This window comes from Pelodiscus sinensis, chromosome 8 (assembly GCF_052426305.1).
Source record: "Pelodiscus sinensis isolate ZL-2025 chromosome 8, ASM5242630v1, whole genome shotgun sequence".
Lineage (NCBI taxonomy): Eukaryota > Metazoa > Chordata > Testudines > Trionychidae > Pelodiscus > Pelodiscus sinensis.
In genome coordinates this window covers 11,170,467-11,193,410 of record NC_143059.1, presented here as the reverse complement: position 1 = coordinate 11,193,410, position 22,944 = coordinate 11,170,467, and the positions used below count along the sequence as shown (strand labels likewise).

At 42.5% G+C, this 22,944-nt stretch overlaps 1 protein-coding gene and 1 long non-coding RNA gene across 23 annotated transcripts in view; one reads left to right on the top strand and one right to left on the bottom strand.

The window, feature by feature from the left end:
• Positions 1 to 4,079, top strand: part of LOC112544318 (uncharacterized) — a 120,669-nt gene extending 116,590 nt beyond the window's left edge. Inside the window, exon 5 of the long non-coding RNA XR_012905554.2 lies at positions 3,664 to 4,079. This is a non-coding gene — a long non-coding RNA (uncharacterized LOC112544318). The remainder of the gene's footprint in view (positions 1 to 3,663) is intronic.
• ZMIZ1 (zinc finger MIZ-type containing 1) overlaps positions 1 to 22,944 on the bottom strand; it is a 486,957-nt gene that overhangs the window by 94,794 nt on the left and 369,219 nt on the right. The gene's annotated exons all lie outside the window — the stretch shown is intronic.

Here is a 22,944-nt window from a genome sequence, read left to right as displayed (position 1 = left end):
CTCATCCTCCCAGCTTAGAGTGGCCACGTCTATACTGCAGAGCTATTTCGGGATACCACAGGACCTGGGATGGGGAAGTGCACAAAGTCTCCTGATGCTGCCTCTTCCACCAGAGGTCCCGCCTCTTCTGGGGTGTCCCGTGTGCACGTCTGAAATCCATGAAGTGACCCCCTTTAAAAAATTATCGCCCAGCCCTGCTCTAAAAGGTCCAGCACAGAACTCAGACAGCAAGGTGGCGTTAAGTCAACTGCATTTTACTGATGCTGGAATGCTCTACAGCCCCCAGCATAACTAAGATAACCTATGGGTACATGGCAGTGTTTCCTCTAATTTTTTTATGTCCATGTGCAAAATGAATTTTGTGCACCAATATGTGTGACACATCTCCTCCATACTGGTGCATATAACAAAATTCATTCTGCACTTGGACAAACTGTGGTAGAGGTGAGGCCAAGGGGAGGGGGCTCAGGATTGAGGGGAGATGAGAGCTCTGGCTGGGGGGGAAGGGGTGTGGGAACGGGGTCAGGGCTGGGGCAGAGTGTTGGGGTGCAAGGGTGAAGGCTGTTGCTAGGGGTGCAGGATCTGGGATGGAGCTGGGACTGAGGAGTTTTGGGTACAGGCTCCCCCTTGTCCTCCCTCACTGCAGCAGCTGTAGACCAGGTGTGAGGCGCCTCTCCACAGATATGGGAGCTCTGGTGAGGCAGGACTGCGCTGTGGGAAGGGGATCGGGCAGCTCCCCTCTGTGGCCAGAAGAACATGCCTCTCCCCTTGCCTACGCAGGGGGCTGCTGCGGCTGAGAGAGAGGTGTGCTCCTCCAGCCCCAGCAGGGAGCTGCCCGGCCAGGGGAGGGGTGCCTCTCCTTCAGCTGCTGCAGCTCCATGCGCAGCAGCCCTGCTCATTAGGTAGTCATGCAGCCGCACAGCTTAGCAGGAACTTAGGTCCACGGCACTACCCAGAATCTTCACAGACCTGTGTGCTATGGTCCTACCTCTGCCCCTTGCAGCATTCCCTGGGTCTGGATTTGCAAGGGGATCACTAGAAATTTCTATCAGTTCTGTTACCTTCTGACGAAAGACTGGTAGTCATATATTCACTCCTTTCACAACATATACTCCTCATAACTTAGCAGCCTAATACAAACCGGTTGGCTTGCTGTACCTTTTTCGGCATAATTATACCTGTATTGCTGCTGTTGCAATACCATGTAAATCAGAGCTGCTGAGTTACCGTTTATCATCATAGCAGTAGGCACATAAAGAGAACGCTGACAATGTTATTATTTCCTCCTGAAATAAAAGTGCCAACACACAAATGGCAACATCATCATCAGATGAAAAGTCACTCACAAAGAATATACATTAGAACTGAACTCAAATCCCAGGACTTAACCTGTTTCAATGTGGGGATTTAAGTATGATAACTTTAGAAAGGAGATTGTTAGGGTTTTTATTTAGTCCCTCTCAGTGATATTCAGATCAAATCGGATCAGTTTGCAAGGCAAAGAGTGATCTTACAATGGGCTGTTCTACAATCTTGCCCTGAGTTTCCACAAACAAACAAACAAACAAACAAACAAACAAACAAACAAATAAACAGATTGTGTTTTTTGCTCATTAACATCACAGTGGGAGGAAAAAGTTAGAATGTAGTTGGAGATTCATGAGACTAAAACCCAATTCACTTTCCAATGCTGTATTTTATCTTCAAGCCTAACAATAGCAAAGCAAGCAGATAAGAACCCAAAAGAGAAGAGCGATGAAGAACTAGAAGAGGTTGTTTTCAGTGACTTTTCTGACTAAAAATTACAGTTTAAAGTTCCAAGTTTTAGATCTAATAATAGTACAGGGACATTTCTGAACTTTACAGTGTTACTTTATCAAGTGGAGAAAATAGTATGTTTAAAACAATCTGTCCTATCTCCTCTAACATTTTGACACACTTCTGATAAACATTAAGCAAATTTTGAATAATTCTACAGTAAATCTTGCAATTGTTTTTGGATTTATTGCTACATTGTACTTGTCTACATGATTACATCTCTGGCTGATGTTTTGCTATTGTAATTGTATGGTAATTCCCTGTGTGTTTATGATTGATGCTTATAATGCTATCATTTTCTAAAGCACTATTTAAAAAAAAAGAATAAGTATTTACCTCAGTGAGTTTGTACACCTCATAAAATTAAATTAAATAGAACAAAAATTTGTTGTGTGGATCCATATGATGAACAGACTGACTGGGACTGTCTACTAAACAGATCAGCAGCATTCTTGAATCATATTAGTAAGCAATATACAAGCCACTAAGCTTAAAAGGGATGGAATTATAAATACTAATGAATTGTAAGAAGACAGATAGAAACTGAAATTACAATTGGATGAAAATCACCCTTCCATTAACAAGGACAATGAAAGAAAGTGTACAGCACATACTAATTCAGTCCCCTTGCAAACTGGTGCTCTGAAAAGACTACTAGACTGTCAAGATTAATCATTTGATTCTGGTTCAGAATCATGCCTCTGCTCATGTCGTTTTGCTTTTCACATCTGTCCTAACTACCTGTTTATTTAAAGAAAAGAGCATATGGCACTGGAGAGACTCAATAGCAAATGCAGACTAATGGGTACAGCTGTGATGCAGAGAAGTCGCTCAGGTACATTTGCCCATCTGTCTAAGCAGATCTAGCATAACATCAGGCAGCCCCTTCCAGGAAAAAAAAAGTTCTGAAAATGTGCAGGTTTCTTAATCTGGAGTTGGCACTGTATTCACCCTTTACATTTTAATTCAGCAAGGCTGTGTCTAGACTGGCAAGTTTTTCTGCAAAATCAGCCGCTTTTCCGGAAAAGCTTGCCAGCTGTCTACACTGGCCGCTTGAATTTCCGCAAGAACACTGACTTCTTATTGTCTGAAATCAGTGCTTCTTGCAGAAATGCTATGCTGCTTCCGTTCGGGCAAAAGCCCTCTTGCGCAAATGCTTTTGCGCGAGAGGGCCAGTGTAGACAATGCGGTATTGTTTTCCGCAAAAAAGCCCCGATCGCGAAAATGGCGATCGGGGCTTTCTTGCAGAAAACCACGTCTAGATTGGCACGGACGCTTTTCCGCAAAAAGTGCTTTTGCGGAAAAGCGTCCGTGCCAATCTAAACGCTCTTTTCCGCAAATGCTTTTAACAGAAAACTTTTCCGTTAAAAGCATTTGCGGAAAATCATGCCAGTCTAGACGTAGCCCAAAGGTTTTGTTTTTAAGCTAAAATGACAACTAAAGACACATCATTGTTGCCACTGAGTATGAACATGTGCAGCCAAAAGAGACATTGAAAAAATACCGGATATTTTGTTATGGGGTTTGATTCCCATCTGACCTGCACCAGTACACAGTTGCTTTGACTTATGAATTTACTACTGATCTGTTCTGGAATAAGTGAGATCAGAATCAGGTGCTATTTGTTCCACAGTTGCACTGATTGATAATTACCCATATACAGGTGGGTCCTCTTGACTTCAACTATAATGGCTGTGGTTTTGTGGGTGTTCCATTGCTTATTTAGCTGTCATTATTTTGGACTCAGATGGCTGGCAGTGCCATTTTTATGTGGTGCAAATAGACCAGGTTACAGAATTACTGCAACAAACAATTTTCTTCACTGTATTTCTTCATGTATATCAGGGGTGGCGAATCTAAGGCCCAGGAGTTGAATACAGCCCCCAGCTTGCTTGGATCCAGCCCACTGAGGCTTGGGACTCACGCCCCACCCACACCACCATCCCATCATGGGGCAGGAGCACACAAAACCTACTAGCCTTGGTCTTCCTCGACTCTGCTGTGTGAAGAAGTGTCTTTCTCAGTTGCGGGCCATATCAGTGACGGTTTGGTTTTTCTTTTTTGCTTCTCAATTGTGTGCGAGCCCCGACTGATTTTTCTGAGAGTCAGTGGCCCCTGACCCAAAAAATGTTCCCCAACCCTGGCATAAATATTGCTTTGATATACTGCACATTTCCTTTTTTATTGTGTATTGTTTTCTTGCTGTATTTTAAATATTTGTAATGGGATAAAAAAAGTCTTGTGTTGATTTTTCTGATATATGACTAACAAAAATGATTAAAGATTTACATACAATCATCCTCTCTCTTGCTGACACACTCAACCTTTCTTTAGTGCAAAGGAATCTGCATACATGGAGATCCCCATCACTTCATTAGCTCGATGTATGTAGGTAAGGGCCTATAGGGTCAGGATCCTTAGCAGTATCAGGCACCTGTCCTGCATTGAGTTCTATTTGCTTTCAGTCTATTGCAGGATTGGCGCTTTCATTTTAGTCAGAATTTTTAATGTCTGCTTTGTTAAAAAACAGAAACTCCTAACACTCATTCATGGGACATGAAGGACAGGGTGCCATTTACAAAAGCATTGGCGGTAAGATTTAAAAAAACAAAATAAAAACATAAACCAAAACCATTGATTATTTGATCCTGTTTTGCTCCAAGATGTCACTTTGATGCCCAAATAAAAACACAACATAAATGTTCCAGAAGAAAAAAAAACCCAAAGCAAAGTAGCTAGACTAAAAATGGCTTGAATCTTAAAGTTAATATTGTTGCTGCATATAGAAATTGAGCACAGCACAAACAATCCTTGTTTGGGTTTAGTGAAGGTAAAAGGATTAGCTATGCTGAAAGTAGGCTTCTTGATAGGAGGAATTCTAGTCCTATCCTGTAAAATGGGCTAGTCAATCACTAGATTAATATTTAATGGCTTGGATTCACTTAACTGTAACATCAATAGTATATTATCATTGGATTAACAAGGTATTAAAAAAAAGCTAAACATGATGTTCCAAGCAGAGATTATAAAATGCTAGAAGTAATAGTCACACTTAACTGGACCTCCTGAATATGGAGAGAGATTCTACCAAAGATTAGATACAAACAACCGATAGTTACTAATCATTATACGATAAGTAAAAAGTATATGTTGATATTTTCTAGACAAGCCAGCAAAAAAACAGGCAAGAAGAAATATTGGTCTTTACAAAGATCTTGCAAATAGATATATATATTTTTAAACACTGCCAAAGACAGCGTTGGTCTAGAAGGCTTTACTGAATTTCTATTCATTTACTATAGATATGGTTTTAGGCTAGTGTTCCTCAATCTGCAAGTGTGTTTTGCCCTTAAAAGCATCAATTTCTTACAAGGGCTGGGTCTAAGTGTGGCAGAGCAGAGGAAGCAAAGGCAGTACAAGCTATATGTGAAAGAATTTTCACTCAAGGCTCCAGCAGTGGGAATATATTGCTAGAAACTTGGCTGACCTGACGTAGTCTTCAGTACAGTTATCAGAGAAAATTCAGGCCAGGTAGGCCAAAGAGCAAGAAGAGATTGAATGACCTAGAGCCAAGTCTTGAGGGACTACAAATTCAGAGAAAGAGAACATGAAACTCACTAGTTGCAATCATTAACAGAGCCAAGCCTGATACCGCTGTGTTCTGTTAAGAATTTGTTTGTGGTTCTCTGAACCAGAAACTTTAAATGAAACTTAGGGTGGGATCAAATCCATCCAAACTGAAACCTCTCAGTTATACTCAGCTGCTCTAGGACTCATCTTAAAGGTGACCTGCAAAAGGGGGAAAAAATGGTTTTTTTATGCTTCTTTATAATGTCGGGAAGGGGAAACATGAGAAAGTCTGAGAAGCTGCTCTAGTGTAGTTAAATCACTTCAAATCTTTTTCTTTATCTCTTTGCAAAATTGCAGACTATTCAGGTTTACTGGCACAATACTATTACTTGTGACACTAAAGGGATGTCACAAGATAAAGGAAAACATAATGTTACAAGGAGAATGACTGTTTCTAGCTAGATATTGAAGAGTTTCCACAGGAGACTTTCTGGGAATTAGTTTTATCTTTCTTTTGTGGGAACTTGAAGAAGCAGCCTGAACTAACCTCATAAGCTTTTAAGTATATTCATAATTCTTATCTTCATTAACAAACAACAGGGAAGATCTAGGTATGATTAGTCAGGCCTTGTCTACACCAGGACATTTGGTTGCCAAAAACTGCCTTTTGTTGCCAAAACAGTGATCCCTGAGAAGTTGAGATATTCATCAGAATTTTAATATTTTTTGCCTCTTTTGCTACTTGAGACCATTGAAGTAGATCTTTCACTCACCCCACAACCCTAGAAAAGGTTTGGTGTAACTATATCAGCAATTCCTCCTAACATAGATGTAGCTTAGAACATCAAACAAGTGCTTTTTCCAGTATGTGTTTTGGTTCCCTGAGCAAAATAAACTGTACCAGCAAAAACACTTTTTTGCCAGTATGATTGCATCTATACTAGGGCTTAGTTGGTATGGAAACATCATTTTAAAAAATCACACACCTCTAAACACCATTACTATACTGGCAGAAAGTTTTAAGTATAGATCAGTTTTCTCTTCCCCATTACTATGCAAAATGAATCACTATGGATTGCTGCTTCTATCGCAGGCCTTGGAGACATCACTGTGTATACTCGCAAAGTACTCCCGAGAAACGTCCATATCCCAGTCTGTGTAAAAAATTGGTGAGGTATAGAGGTTTCCAGAGCTCATGAAAAGAATCAGAAACCCTGCTGGAAGTTATGCAGAGGGAGTGTCGTTATCATCCTGGTGGACTTATTCACTGCCGAAGTTATTACGAATTTTAAAATGATAGTAAAATCCCATATTCCCCCCTCAGAACTCACTCAGTTTAGACTTATTCACCTACTGTGGTCCCATAATACTGTGCTGCGGTTGGAATGCATTATTGTTTTGGTAGTCTTTCTTCTCGCAATACCGATCAGATCAATATTTCTATCACGCTTCAGGGCAACTGCCTCAGTATTTTCTTTCAGGGGTTCAGCAAGGGCACTGCAGTTCTTAGGTGGAGACTGTCTCTCACTGCCTTCTGACTAGGATGTTTCCTGCCTGCTGTTATTCCCAGCAGAGAAAAGCTGTCCATCCACGCTTGCTTTCTCTTCAGAGATAGTTAACAGGTGTAATTGCTAAGATATAAGTACTACACAGTTCTTATGCATTCTTAAGGTAAAAACATTACAACATTGAAACAATAAGAGAACCCAATATGTTCACCAAAGATGACCCCTATCCTAACATGGATTCTGGAAGGCATAGGGTTGCCAACTATTTAATGGCACAAAAGCAAACATCCCTGCCCTGCTTCTTCACTGAGGCCCTGCCTCACTCACTCCACCCCCCTGCCCTCAATTGCGAGCTGTCCCCTTTCGCCAGGCTCGGGAAGAGGGTTGGTGTGTGGGGTGACAGAGGCCCCTGCGGTTGTGGGCTCTGAGGTAGAGACAGGGAGAAGAGATCTGTGTGTGTGTGTGTGTGTGTGTGTGTGTGTGTGTGTGTGTGTGTGTGTGTGTGTGTGTGTGTGCGCGCGCGTGTGCTCACAGCTCTCACTGGTCACAGTTCCCAGCCACTGATAGCTATGAAGTTGGCACTTGGGGAGGAATCAGCACACAAAAGTTCCCTGCATGTAGGAATGGCCACTTCTAGGAACCACATGGTGCCACAGCAGGTAGGGAGCCTGCATTTGCCCTGGGCCCTAACGGCGTTGCCAGACACATGTTTACCAGCCGGGTCAGTGGTGCTGGCTGGAGCCACCAAGGTCCCTTTTTGACCAGGTGTATTGGTTGAAACTATTTGCCTGGCAACCAGAGGTGTACACAGCTCTTCACATCCCCCCAAAGGGTTTCCCTGTGGCAACAAGTTCATCACAGCTTCAGCTCAGAACTAGCACCACAGGGCCCAGGTCGGTCTTGTCCTACCTCAGGGATCAGGACCTTCCTGGACCAGGAACAAGTCCCTGATCCAAATCAAACTAGTATCATGGAAATATACAAATGATCTAAATGGCATAATTAGGAGGGTGTTTCATAATGACATGAAACTGAGATCCACAGTTATCTACAGTTAAAAGCATACAGATACTTTAAGGAAGATATGGTGTGAAACTATGAAATGTTCAGACATGCTTTTTGAAGAGTAAAGATTTTCCAATGTAACCTATTTAATAAATAAATATTACTTCCACAGTAAGACACTGGCTGCTATATTTCAACCTCCCCTCCCGACACATTTACAAGTTAGGTTGTCATATAAATGTAGGAAGAATGTAAAAACTAAAGCTGTATGTGAATAGGACAGAATTGCAAAAGAACCACACTGGCTTTATTTAGCACTTCGCTTTAAAAATAAAGTGTTTCACTCACATGGCATTATTCTGCAATCAGATTCTGTCTTCTTGAAATAAATTCTCTCATTTCAATCCGCTCTGGGTCACCCTGACACCTTCTGCCATTTGTACATCTTTAAACTGATTAAATGGCTGCAGAACGTAATGCATATTTCAAGTAAAGTACCTGTCACCCAGTATTTAGGATGATTTAGACAAACCCTTTGAGTGTTCAAACGGCCTGTGTGCATGTGGGCTAGCTGCTAGGAGGGCATTTATAATTGAGAACTGTGGAGTTGTAAGTGAACGTATCAGTAGAAATGACCACTAGGCTCAAATTGGGTGGGATTTCAGATAAAGAAATCTTAGTACCTACCGCGAGCTGTGCTGATCAGCCCTGCTGGCTTCTACTCTAAATAGTCACCATGCTGCCAAAATTATAAATAAGGATCCTATCTCCTCTTTCTAGAAATGCTGTGCATAGGCAGGGTCACATTTATAACAAAGACTAACATACCCATTTTATAATAATGTATTTGAAAAGTCTCATTAATTGTTTTGTTGGCCATTAATAAATATAAAGGATGTGGGGCAGGTATTATCTTTTTTTTAAACATGTAGGTCCAGTTTCCTATGGGGCTACCCCACTGACGTGAATGCTGTAAGCCAGATGTTCGGCTGCATGTGTGTGTTCTTTTTGTGTTCTCCCTGGGTCTTGTCCCAGTTGTGCACAGACAGCTGGCATACGAGACTTCAAGTGAACTGCCAATGAGCACAAAATCCAGCAAGGTGTGAAGGCACTAGGCCAAGTTTATTATTGATGAAACATCATACTAGTATCCCACTGACTCTGCCGGACCACTAACACATGTATGCCTGTAACAATGGACCAGCTCAGTGAATGATGGTACTTTCTGTTCCTCCCTACTCTACCCAAAGACAATCCCTCTGAGATACATCTTTATACACTGACGTAAACAAAGTTATATATCGCCCCTCTGAGATAGTTACTGCCTTCTGATGTGGCTCATCATCACCCATCCTCACCTTTTACATGCTGGTTGGAAGAAAACTTTTCTATTACATGCTGTTATTCTGACCTTATCTTTTAGAAGGGTTCAGGGTGTTCCTGTTATCCTTGGGGACTATTTTTGTACCATCCTTGAGATCAGGATGTTCTGGTACTACTTTTATATATCAGTAAAGCTTTAACTACTACTCTAGCCAAGGCCTCAAGCCTCATACCAGGCCTCTGATACAAGGGTTTATGTCTCAGGCTCTCTTCCTACAACTCCACCGAGAGTACAGTGGGCAATGAGGTGACATCTGTTCCAAGGAAAGTAGCAGTGACGATACAAGCATCCTATACATGTCTCCCTTTAACAGTTCAGCCATATTCATGCATGTCTTGGCACTGCCTTGGACTAGGTGCCGGTGTGATTTCCCCTCAAGAGAGGAGAGTACAGTTTCAGTGATCACTCAAATCTTTGCTGTTTCAGCTATCGCTGTCAATGAGGCTGTGATGATGGTTTTCGTTGTGCAGCTGATGGCACACAAGTAAATGGACTGACTCCACCTGCTCATTTTACAGATGCAAAAGAACAGCCATCAGATGTCAATAACTAATATTATCAGGTCACTATTGGCCCTGGGCAGATTTCAACAAATTATTGTGATGAATGGCTCCACATACTGCACTGGTAGGTATTGCAGTAAATTATGTGACAAGGGATGGTCTGATCACGGGGAAGAATAAGGTACTGATCGGAAACAAATAGTTAAGTCACAGATTTCCTTGTTTCAATCAAAAGGACCTTCAGTTTGCAACTTGGGGGAAAACCCCAAAACAAACAAAAACATAAACACCCTTTCGTTAAGCCCATCCAATAACATTTAACCGGCATCTTAAGCCGCTGATAGTGTGGAGATTGCTGTGCAGCAGCAGTGTGGAAAGTGGGTCTTGTAGTTACAGCAAACCTGTGAAATCCCACCAATGGCAACTCATTAGTCCCTATTCCTCTGGGGGAGGGGAAGGAGTCCATTTCTCCATCAGCTGAGGATTTAATTCTAATCCACACCAAACATTCTCAAAACGTCCAGCGTCCCAGACAATTATTTTTAAATGAAAAATAGCAAATTGCTATTGTGACAAAATATAGCAGTAGCTATCAATGAATCCTCTGACACAGCCACCCAGGATAATGTTTTACATGGTGCACATTGCCTCCAACACAGCAGTCCTGGTCAGCTAGCAACAGCTGGTGAGCTACACTCACTCCTGGATTCCCCAGGATAGAGAATACTGCTTTGACCATGTAGAGAAGGGGTAGCCCACCTCATAACACATTCCAATGACCCTTGCTGGTTGTCTTCAGTAGGGTGTTCACAAACAGTCGTATGCTGTGTGGAGGGTTATTGTATACAGCCTCTCCTCGAGTTACGAACGAGTTACGGACCAAACACTTGGCCATAACTCAAAATGTTCGTAACTTGGACCCCATTGAGTTACATTGCAACCGTGCTGTTCGTAAGCGCAGGTCGCATTCATAACTCGGGGACCGTCTTTACAACTGCTCAATGGGAGTTTTGGTCATAAATGGGAATGGTCGTAAATTGACCGTTGCAACTCGGGGACCGGCTGTAGTAATTTTGGGGGCCTAAGGAGAATCCTTGGGACTAGGACTCCCTAGGGAAAAGCAGCACATCCGTTTTATTTTAAAGGTCAGTTACTGTCTAGTTACTGTGACTCAGAATTGAGCCCGAGTGCTCTTGGAAGTTCCCATATACAATTTTGGTCAGAAACAATTTCAACTCCAGAAGGATGCGAAATCTGTCTGTTCCTTCTGCTTTAAAGACGATTTTGCTCCATCCCGCGCCCCCATTCATTTCACCTTTAAAGAGCCCCACACTGGCCTTTTTCTATCCCCTCAACACAGTTCAAGCATAAGGACCAAATTTTGTTTTTCTTTTTCATGTCTTCCCGTGCCTGGCTGTAACGCTGCATGAGAATAACGGAGATGTGAAAACTCACTAACGCTGAAGATCTTTATCACACAAATACAAGGGCTGCAGGCCATTTCCCTCCATCAGTCATACATCAGGTCTCAAACAAGGCATATTTTCAAAAAGCCACATTTAGTTCGTTTTCTCCCCCTTTATCTTTGCCTGGAGTCACTCTCATACTTCGTGTTTTGAGTCAGCGCAGCACGGTTCCTTCACATGTCCAAGTCAGATTAATCTTTAACGAATCACAACAATGCGAACATAATCCAGCCATTTGAAACTAATCCTTTCACACCTACAACCTCACCGTAAGTAGGGAAGATGGTCTGTGGATAGAACATTATATTGTGACACCTGAGATGTGGAGATGAAGTAACTTGCCTGGCTCAACCACAGACCTCTTGTGTGACCTGGAATAGGCCATTTAACTGCCTACTGCCTCCGTTTCCCATATGTAGTTGGGGATAATACTTCCTACCTCACAGGAACGTTCTGAAGCGTTCTAACCCTAGATGATGGAGGACATAAAAGCACCCATTTAGCCTCCAACACTGCAATAAAATCCAGGGTGAGTTGTCTGCCATTAATTGATACGAAATTCAAATGCCACAATCGGGAGCGGCTGGCTTGGTGATCAGAAAGCAGAGCTCTTCACCTTTAAGGCTAAGAGATCTCCTGAAAAAGGGTCTTCTGAAAGAGAGTGACTACACTGCCGTAGCGCACCTAAAAAGCACTGAATGGACACTATCTCGCATTTAAGCTGTGATTACTATGGACCGAGTTGCCACCAGGGCACCTGTGCTTTTTCCTCTTCTTTCGAAAGAACTCCCTTTTCCCCATCCCCACACACCTTTTTCTGAAAGAGCTCTTCCTCATAGAAAGAGGTTTACCAATGTTGGAAAAACCCCTCAGTACTTTCAGGGTTTTTTTCGAAAGAACATGATTGCAGTGTGGATGTAAGTGAAGTTTTTTCGGAAAAACAATAGTTTTTCCGAAAAAACTCTGCAGTGTAGACATACCCTAAGGTACCTATCTAAAAACATTCTAGTTTGGTAGTGACTTGATGCTGTCACCAGCTGCTTATGGGCTTGTGTGTATAGATCTTGATAGACTCCATCTATTTCTAGGTGTGAATGACAAGGTGAGAGTGGATGTCATGGGCAGCGCCAGCAGGGAAGCAAGGACTGGACTGGGTTGGGGCAGACAACCCTGTGTCTGCAGTGTATTCCCGCAAGCTCAGGCTGAGGCAGTCTGGTGGTGCAGCGTGGGCAGATGTGCACCGTTACAGCTCATGCTATACTTGCACTACAGATCAGCAATGACATCAGATGCTGCAGCTGTCAGCGCGACACCTTCCATGAGCACAACATTGATTTTAAAAACCCATACAAAGCAAGCCTGTCACTCCATTCTAACTCATGTCATCACGTCGTGTAAATGGACTGACAAATGCATGTGCTGGAGTGTGGTTATTGCTCACTTAAGGGACTATGTGCCCACTGAAAAACCTACAGAATGTCCATGACGGTTAATGGGAACGCTACAGGTGCAATAAAGGGAGAAAGGTAGGGAATCAGATACTACTGGTTGGACTCTCTGGTCTGGTATCCTGGGGACCTGACTGGTCCCGAACAACGGGATTTACCGTACCAAGTGAGGTCCCTCCATGAATGGCCCGTGCTAAACCACTGCCTGCCCCACGCTGCCTGCCCCATTGTTGCCTGGCCAGCTGTTGCTACCTGGGCTGGAGCTCTCCAGATACCACTGGTCCTGCTGCTGCCGGGATCAGAGCTGCGCAGCAGGGATCAGAGCTTCCTGGCTGCTGCCAGGGCCGGAACTGCACAGTCAGGGCCACAGCTGCACAGTCAGGCCAGAGCTACTTGGCTGCCACCAGGGTCAGACCTTCCTGGCTGCAGCCAGGGCCAGAGTTGCATAGCCGGGGCTGGAGCTTTGTGGTTGCAGCTGGTCCCCTGCTACTGCCCAGTTGCAGGGGCCAGATCTTCCCACTGCGGCGCCTCTCTCTCCCCCCCACCCCGGGGCTCCCTGGTGAATCCCACCCCCCTACTCCTGCTGCACTACTGTCTCGTGGCCAGACCTCCTTATACCTGGACTCTTTGGTCCAGGAACATCTGTGGTCCTGCCGGACCAGAGAGTCCCAGTTAAGGGAAGTACAACCTGTAGTAAAACTGAACTGAGAGAAAAGACTGTGCAGGACTTGTTCTTCTATATTGAAAGGAAACTGGTTCTTACAGGTTTTAAAATAAGAATAAGGGGTCACGTGTATACTCAAGTAGAGGTAAGAAACCATTTAAAGCTCTTACAGGATTCCCTTTGACAGGTCTGATTATTTTAAAGGCCTAATTCCATTAGAGTATCTGGCAGCCTGCAAGGGCATTTTTTACTAGCTATAGGTCATATGGTCATGATAGATGTTGACAGAAAACATTAAAGGTTAAGTAGATGCGAGACTATAAAACATTTCAAGCTGTACTGTGCCAACCACATTAACTAGCAAACATGCAGCTATTTAAGAGGGATGGGGGGAAAATCTATTAATCTTTCCCAGATTTAAGTTACGCTGACTTCTGGAACAAATAGCATATCCATGAGGCTTTTGCAATGGTTCTTGATGAATGCATTGTTCACATACTATGGGACATGCTTATATTTAAATAAATACATTCTCCATTACATTTAGGTATGGGGCAATACTCCACAAAAGCCCACATTTTTTGCAGGTCAATGTACCCATACTATAAACACCCCCTATTTAAAGGCTTATTTTAACTACACTTAGATGAGATATAGCATGAAGCTTCCAAGAGGAGCCACAGGCCAGTAGACATGGTGAAACAATGATACCAAAAATGAAAGACGTTTTTTGCACAGATCCAGAAACAGTAGTTAATGTCACCACCTTAATATGGTGTTTATTGATCAAAGCTAGCAAGCATCAACATATTAAAAGATTGGCTTTGCATGGGCAAGTATATATTATTTTTAGAAATGATTACGCTATTTAGAATGTGGTTAAAGGGATGGATTGAATGTCAACATTTTGCAATATATTAATATGAAATATTTTCACATTGCATGTTATTAACTGTCAAGGTATCTCATAAATAATTAGAAATTTGCTGACCAGATCAGTCGCATGCTGAAGGTTACTATGTACCGAAGCTGTAGATTGTATATAAATGTACCTGAATTCCTAATGGAATGCTTGTCCATTTCTAAACTTTTGTACACGCAATGTAGCATGTAATCTGCCTGGCAGAAGAATTTAATTTGGTAATTGATAATGCATACACTATTAGCTCCAGATTTTTAATTTGGTGATTCTTATACACAGGTCAGTATTATGTTAGAGGTGATAATACATTGTTTTGTACTGGGCTTCAAAGAGCTCACTAAACAAAAATGACAATGTTGATGCTATCGGATTGATCTAATTTATATCTAATTTAGCACAAATCTGTATACATTTACAAAATGAAAAGTGGTGGTAATTTTAACAATATTCTTCAGGAACTTTACCTCTCCAGGGAAGTTACCGCATACAAACAAACCCCTCAAAGCTTACACCAAAGAGAAAAAGACTCTCCCGAGGCTTTGAAAAAAATGTATTATTTGTGAAGAAAATCAAAAGAATGCAAAAATTATCAAAAACCACCAGTGCTGGACAGAATCCTGTGATGCTGACAGCAGAAACCAGAGATGAAGAAGAGATGGATTCTACTAAAGGCTACCGTAGGAGTTTTCTAGTTAAAATGATATTTCATTGTGATGAAGTGGGGATTGTATTCACTTTGTTATGTTGCATGTCAGTTCTATTGTCCTATAGCAATCCTGCATGTGTGTCTCAGTTTCCTGGAACACTGCACTAACACCGAGATGGTGATGGGAATTTTGGGTATGATGCTCACTGTGGGAGTTTACCCTTGTCACAGCCCATACACAATGACCCATGCCCTTTGTAACCTGAGCCCAGGAGGAGGTGCAGCCAGGTGGTACCTTTTGCCTGGGACAGAGAACAAAAGGCAGAGAAGGGGCTTGAGGCCAGGCTGCTAAGAATGGGGTTTTTTAGTCTTGGTTTTGGGGTGCAGGGAGAGGGTCAGAGGCCTTGGCTGTGAGCCCCCTTTCCCTCAAATGGACTGTATTGACTGATTCTGGTTACTGTGCTGACAAGTCTGTTCTATGCTGTAACCCTGTTGACTAGTAAACCTTCTCTAGGGTTGCCAGATGGTTTAACCAAAAATAACAACCTCCCCTCCCCCGAAAAAAAACCACTGGGGAAAAAATTCTGTTGAGAAAAAAAGGAGGGAAACCAAAGTTGTTAAGCAAAAATAAATAAATAAAGAAAACACAGTGTGGCCCCTTTAAGAAATGCTTTTGAGGCTTTTTAGCCCTCACAGCCGGCTGCTGGCTGTCCACCATCTTGTCTCCCTGCTCCAGGCCAGACTGCTCCCCAGTGGAACCAGGTAAGCACCTGGGATTTTCGCCTCCTGGCCGGGAAAAAAATATTAAAAAATGCCAGACATTTTAGGAGTCCTGTGAGAGGTATTTTCTGAATGTTTTTACCGGTCAATACCAGACACCTGGCAACCCTAACCTTCTCTTCTGCTTGCTGAAAGTCATATATGACTGAAGATGGGAGTGAAGGATCTGGTGACTCCCCATACCTCAGTAACGGTCACCAATACTCTATCATAGGGGTTGATTTCAGAAATACACAAGCAAGCTGAATGAGACACGTCAGAACTATATTGAATCTAGGAAAGAAAATAGAAATCAGAAATCTAATCAGAGAACATCATGTTGACCTGCCACCAAAGCACGCACATCCTCCCGTGATTAGTGCGACTGCATTGTTTGCCCGAGAAACACACACAAGATAGACAACAACCTGCACAGAAACATTTGAGAGAGCAACCAATCTAAAGGAAGCAGCTCTTCAGAGAACAGATAACACGTTGAGCGGAATGTCCGTGGAAGACTTGATTGCTAAGAATGCAGTTTATCACTCAACGTGCTTTCCTTTCTACTTCAGTCAAAGCAAAAATATCTAATTACTCTGCAATAATACGATGCATTTTATCAGCTGATTGAAGACCCTAGACAATGATCGTATATACAACTAGGGGGCTGCATCCTGTGCTCGTTCCCCCCTCCCGCCCCCGCTGGCCACAAAGGCCAAAGAGCTTGTTAAGCTTGGACTGTTTATATAGAAAAGTGAACAAATGAAGCAGTATAGAAAAAAACGGTTAATTGGTCTATTGCTCATGTACTACATAGTACAGACGGATCTACAAACAGATCTCAATTTTGCTGTTGGTTCTAGTTGAAGCGCAAGTAAGCGAGATGCTGAGACCACATTCAAATGGGCAGCTGATGTCATTCTGTCGTTCAGAGGGAGACACAAGCAGCTCTTCTCCTGTTGTAGCTACAACCAAGGTACAAAGTTATACTTCCCTCGGGTGTAGAAACTGCAAACTAGTCCCAGTAGCAAGTTACGGGCACAATCAGAAAAAAATACTATGGTTCTACAATTTTGTTCCAGGCATGACAACATAATCTAATGCTGTTCAAGATGACTGTAATGTGAAGCAAGAACTTAAGTGAGATGTGAGGAACCATTTTTGGGTTGAAGGGGGAGGGGGGAGGGCACTGACCCACAGAAAAAATCAGTTGTGGGCCACACACAATTGAGAAGCTAAATAAATAAATAAATCCTCACTGATGCAGCCCCTGACTGAGGAGAAAGACGCTCCCCACATTCCCCTCACACACCAGAGCCAAGGGCGGAGGGGGTGGCTAGTAGATTTGTGTGTTCCAGCCCCATGGTAGAGGGGAGTCCTGAGCCTCGGGGGCTGGATCCAGGCAAGCTGGGAGCTGCATCTTGCCCCAGGCCTGTGGTTTCCCACCCCTGACTCATAGACTCATAGGCTGTGTCTACACTGCACCCCTTTTCCGGAAAAGGGATGCAGATTAGACACATCGGAATAGCAAAATCCGCGGGGGATTTAAATATCCCCCGCAGCATTTGCATTTACATGGCTGCCGCTTTTTCTGGCTTGGGGATAAGCCGGAGAAAAGCGCCAGTCTAGACGTGATTCTACGGAAAATAAGCCCTTTTCCGGAGGATCTCTTATTCCTACTTTCAAGTTGCAGTGTAGAGACAGCCATAGACTTTAAGGTCAGAAGGGACCATTATGATCATCTAGTCTGACCCCCTGCACAATGCAGGCCACAGAATCTCACCCACCCCCTTCTAGAATAATCCTCTCACCTATATCTCAGATACTGAAGCCTTCAAATAGTTCGAAGACCCCAAGATGCAGAGAATCCTCCAGCTGTGATCTGTACCTCATGCATCCTTAAATTGGTGACTTAAGTCATCCAAATGTTGGTGAATGTTCTTCTGGTGAGGGAGCCTGATAAAGAGCTCTCAAGTGAACAAGTGGGTTTTACATTGGTGCTCCAGTCCTTTGGTCTGAAACAGCCAGAATGAAAACCTCAGGATATTATCCAAAGCCAAGAGACTGCCGTTTACAGGGGTCAGCTACTTTTGTGCACTTTGGTTGATACATGGAATTCAGCCAGTAATGTGTATCGTCCTTCAGAAGACAGTTAAAAAATGTCCCCTTAAGGAGCGGAGTTTATAGTATATAACAGTCCCAAAATTATCACATCACTGCTCACAAGCCTTGGGTGCACAGCTACATCATGAGTTTGGGGGTTGCAGTTTAATTGGCATTCAAGAAAGAAGCATGGGAAACTGACCCTCGCAAGACATGCTCTGCGTGAGTATGCCAAAGCTACGAGAGAAAGGTATAGCTGAACAAGAAGTAGTGAAGTCAAAGTCGGCAAAGAATTCTTTGCCTCTGCACTAAAGAGTGATGGAAAGCACATTTCAGCTCTTATCAACCATGTCATGTACAGCATGACAAACCCATTTGACCCTGAATCACATCCAGAGGTGCTTATCAAGCTATCTTAGACTGCATATAACTTTAGATGTACAACAGCAGTCATTGGTGAAGTAGAAATGGAGATTTGTGAGAGATGTACTCGTTTCTGGTGATAATGTAGCTTCTTTAGGCCCAGTCAAGAAACCTGGCAGCAAAACATTTGCTGGCATGGTCAAGATCATCAAATTTGAGTCTGGCAAGCAAAGGACAATCACAGCACCAATCAATTTTGAAAATTGTTTTTGCAGAGCCCCGTCTTTAATGAGATATAGAGATGCTGTTTCAATGGCAACTGTTCTTATTCATCCAATAGGACCTATGCCTACATCCTTCTTCCATGATGATGGTACAGTGAGAAGAACAGAGCTGATTTAGGGCATCAAGCTGGAAGCTCAAGCTGAAAGAGACCCTGAGCTAAGGATATGTAAAAAGAAACCACTGGGTACATCTGAGATGCCCCAGTGGTTGTACAAACGATGCCTGGAGACATATTCCCCATATTTGGTGAGCTGACTGCTGAGCACTTGGGGCAAGTTCCTAAAAGGATTGGATAAAGCCAATTCTGCAACTGACTCTGATAGATTCGACAATAGTAACTCTGTGAAAACTGCAGGAAGACAGCGCCGGAGAAGATCTAAGGTTGTATGCAAGAAATACCAGGTGATAAGTGGACACCCTGTGCTTGCATGGAAAAAAAAAAACTGTGTATGTGGCATCTTCTGTGAATATATTCTTCAGTGACTATACAGTTCAAAATGCACCTGAGGGTGTAGGATTACATCTAACACAACCACTCTGTCTTGCTGGAGGTTTTCCTAATAGTGAAGTAGCAAAGTCTATCACCAATAGAGGTGTTGAAGAAACTCAGGACTTGTACATACACCACTTGGCAGCTTCATATCATAGCTCACCTTGAAGCAGACATATAAGCTTTCAATGCATGTAGACAGGGTACATTCAATTAATCAAATTCGTCGTATCCACCGCTAGGCTAATTGAAGTCTGAACACCATTTGTAACACCCCCAAGCACAAGCTTATATTCACTTTGCACAAACCACAATCAGACACTTACTGAGTTGAATATACCAGTTTGCTTCAGTCTATTCTTGGGAATGAGCTTGGATATTAATAGGCCGATTAGAATAGCAGTGCTGAGCTCTGCAGGTCCTCCCAGCTCCGAAAGACCAGCAATAATATACAACCAAGACATAGCCAGTGAAAATACTTAGTTGCAATTGTCAGAAAGCATGAACTGTCTATTGTTACAATAAAATCCTATCATTTTGTCTTCAAAAGGTAAGGTGTAGAACAACACAGTGATAACCCAACAAAGAAACCATGCTCATTTTTCTACTGAATGCACTGCTGAATAGCACTACAAAAGAACAGTTTAATGGGTTACACAGCATACCGCACGAGTGCTGTACCTGTATAATAAATAAATAATAAAAACTAACACTCCATTCCACATGGGTTCAAGGAAAAGAAAGCATCTCATAAACTATGGGAATCTTGTGTCAGAAATGCTGTAGTGCAAATGCAAGTGGCTTCAAGTGCAATATTTTCATCCATCTTTTCTTATGATCATACTCACAAACGATTACTTCAGGTTTTTGTTGGTTTTTTTTAAGTCCTCTTTTGATTGACACCTGTCTGAATAATAATTTGCCTCCATGATAAACAATTAAATTAAAAGCTGTTCAAATGTGGGGAGTGTGGGTAAGAGGGGGAGGTACCCCCCAAACCTACCATGCAAATAGCTTGTTAATTTGTCAATCAGCCAAAATAAACAGAATGGGAGTGTAATAGATTTCGTTAAATGCCTGAGGAATAGATGTCAGATAAATCACTTAGTTAGCCCTACCGAACATGCTAAATTATAGTAATTTAACCAGGAGGAGGATTTCTTTTGTTCACGTTTTTAACTACCCCAAGTCCATCCAATATAGTTTGTATCATTCTGAAGTTCATATTGAACAGCAGGGGCAGTTGGTGTACAAAATAGATATTTTATCAAAAGAGACATTTTATCCAATACAAAAACAGCGACCCGCAGCCAATGGGAGTAAGTAAACAAACCAGAGCGGCCTGGTAGCAGCTTTGAAACACCGCAATAAAGAAATGCATTAAATGTTATGAATGCTCAAAATGGGACACCATCCTGACAGCCAGCAAAACGGTCTCTTTGTGGGAGGGGGAAGAAGAAACCTAGCTCAGAGAAATGAAGGCAATGCTTTAATCCTGCAGTTTTCACACTGTGGGTCGGGATCCCAAAGTGGGTCACAAACCTATTTTAATGGGATCACGAGGGCTTAGACTTGCTGGAGCCAAAGCCCCAGACCCACTACGTGTGGCCAAAGCCAAAGCCTGGGAGACTTTCGCCCTGGGACTCCCTTTGCTCACGTTGCAGGCCCTCTGCCTGGGTCTGAAGCCCTTGCATTTCAGCTGTGATACCCATATCCAGGGCATTAGTCCCCAGTCCGGGATGGCGAGGCATGGGTGAGCTCAGGCTTCAGTCTTCCCTCCTGGGGTCATGTAGCAATTTTTGTTGTCAGAAGGGGGTCACACTGCAATGCAGAGAACCCTTGTCCTACGCTTGATTGTGAACTCTGAGGAGTTTGCGGACGAGGGGCACAGGGATGGGCAGTGGGATACTAGCCTTCACTGCACTCTGGTACATTGTCTACCTGGTATTTATTAGATCCCAGAGCTAAAAAACTATTGCAGAAAACAGCACCTGTCACGGCGTCTCCCTGCTTTGTTAGTATCTTCTCTGCTCTCACCCTCCTTGTTATTGCTTGTCCACCTACAGGGAATGTTTCCCTCCAAGCCCATGAACTCATGCAGGGTTGCCAACTTTCCTGACCAGATGGAATGGGTGCTATTCGCGGCAATGGCACCTGGTTCATGTGGTCAGGAAAGTTGGCAACTCTATGCGATGCCTTCTGTCTCCCTGCTAGCGCCGATATAGGATGCATCTTTGCAGCCCCTGTGATAGGTTCTTACAGTGTGAGGCAGGATCAATAGCAAGTCAGCACATGGAGCGAATGAAGAACTGGGACCAATGTAAATGCATTTCATGTGGTTGTAGTGTCTGGAGGATATTTGGCTCTGAGCTCTCTGACATGGAGTTGACGGGCTGAATTAAGAATGCAATGGCAGTTTTAACTATAAATATTGTGGACTTAAAGTTGGCTTTGGTATAACTTTCCTGTTTTTCTCATATTTAATTTCAGCTGATACAGCTCTGCTAATAAAACACACTTAACAGAAAGGATTCGTGTGTACCACTAACCAGACAATGTTCCATGGTTATCTTGCTGACTGAGCCATTGCCTCCTGCCCAAATTAGTGCCAAAATATGCCATAAAAGACATGCCACTAAACACTGTATGATCACTAATGCTTAAGATGCAGTTGGTTATGGATATTGGGGAGTTTGTTAATGAGAAGTATAATGAAGGTCAAAAAACATTTGCTAGTCTATATGTGAAATGTTGCCTCAGGAAATTAAAAATCATACACCACAGCACATGCTGAAAGCAAAGAAAGATGCTCTAGAAGTTCAAAGTTACAATTATTATTATTCTCACCCTGAATTAGAGTGGAAATTAACAGCAATTACACCCCCACACACTATTTTATTGGGCCTTTTATGCTAAAACTTTGCACAGGCCTACAGGTAAGTAAATTAATCCACCGGGATAAATCAAATTGGGGCTTTAAAAGAAAAACAGGTTGTCCCCTCACTTTAGAATATAAGTGTATCCAGAAATAAAACTGAAGCTTAACCACCTAAATCTCTTTTTTTCCACGAGGCTTGAAAGTGAATCTTGGAAACATAAACCAATTTTACTTGGCAAATCTCAAAGAACATCTTGCAACACAGGATTAAGAAGATCAACAAAATCTGATGGAGAGGTAATCTAATATCTTAGAACAAGGATCTCAGTTTTTAAGCAGAATGCACTGCACTGCACAGTACATTCACTGACAGCCCCATTTTGCTCTGTGGAGTCAATGTAAAGTCTTTCTAGGCAAATCAGCCAATTAAGAAATTATAATGTTTCTTCCCTGAGGAAGGGAAACAAAACACGGATAAAAGCATCAGGAGGACCTGACTGAAAATAGACAAGAATACACTCTAAAAATGCTCCCTAAATGGTCAGAAGACATGAGCCAGATTTTTTTTAATGATAACCCTTTGTTTCTGTACATCTAGAACAAGAATATGATTTCAAACAAAAGAAATATTATGTAGTAGCAAAAGACCAATGTAATATTTAGGGCTACAAGCTTTTCATTTTATTATTGCTAAGACAAAAGGAATTTTCCACAACCCAAGATACCTGACAAATGAGTGCACTGGAAACATTCTTATTGATAAGAATAGACAACAAAATCTAGGAATGAACCCAAATTACAGCTACAGTGTGTACTAAAAGTATCATCACATGTAGTAAAAAGCATGACACACTGAACACAAAGAGAATCAGAGAGAGAACTATTCACAGCAGCAAAATGAGAATGTAGAGAAATGGAAGAAGTAAACCAAAGTTAACAGAACCTGGAGACCTAAAAGTTGCTAAAGGCAATCAAACAACATTCTGTGATCAATAGAATCAAATGCTGCTGACACATCAAGGCTACATAAGCCACTGAAGTTTGCATGAACAAGTAAATCATGATGAACTCAACCAAGAGTCTTGGAGTTATAGCTACTATTGAACCCAGATTGAAATTTCAGAAAGAGTTC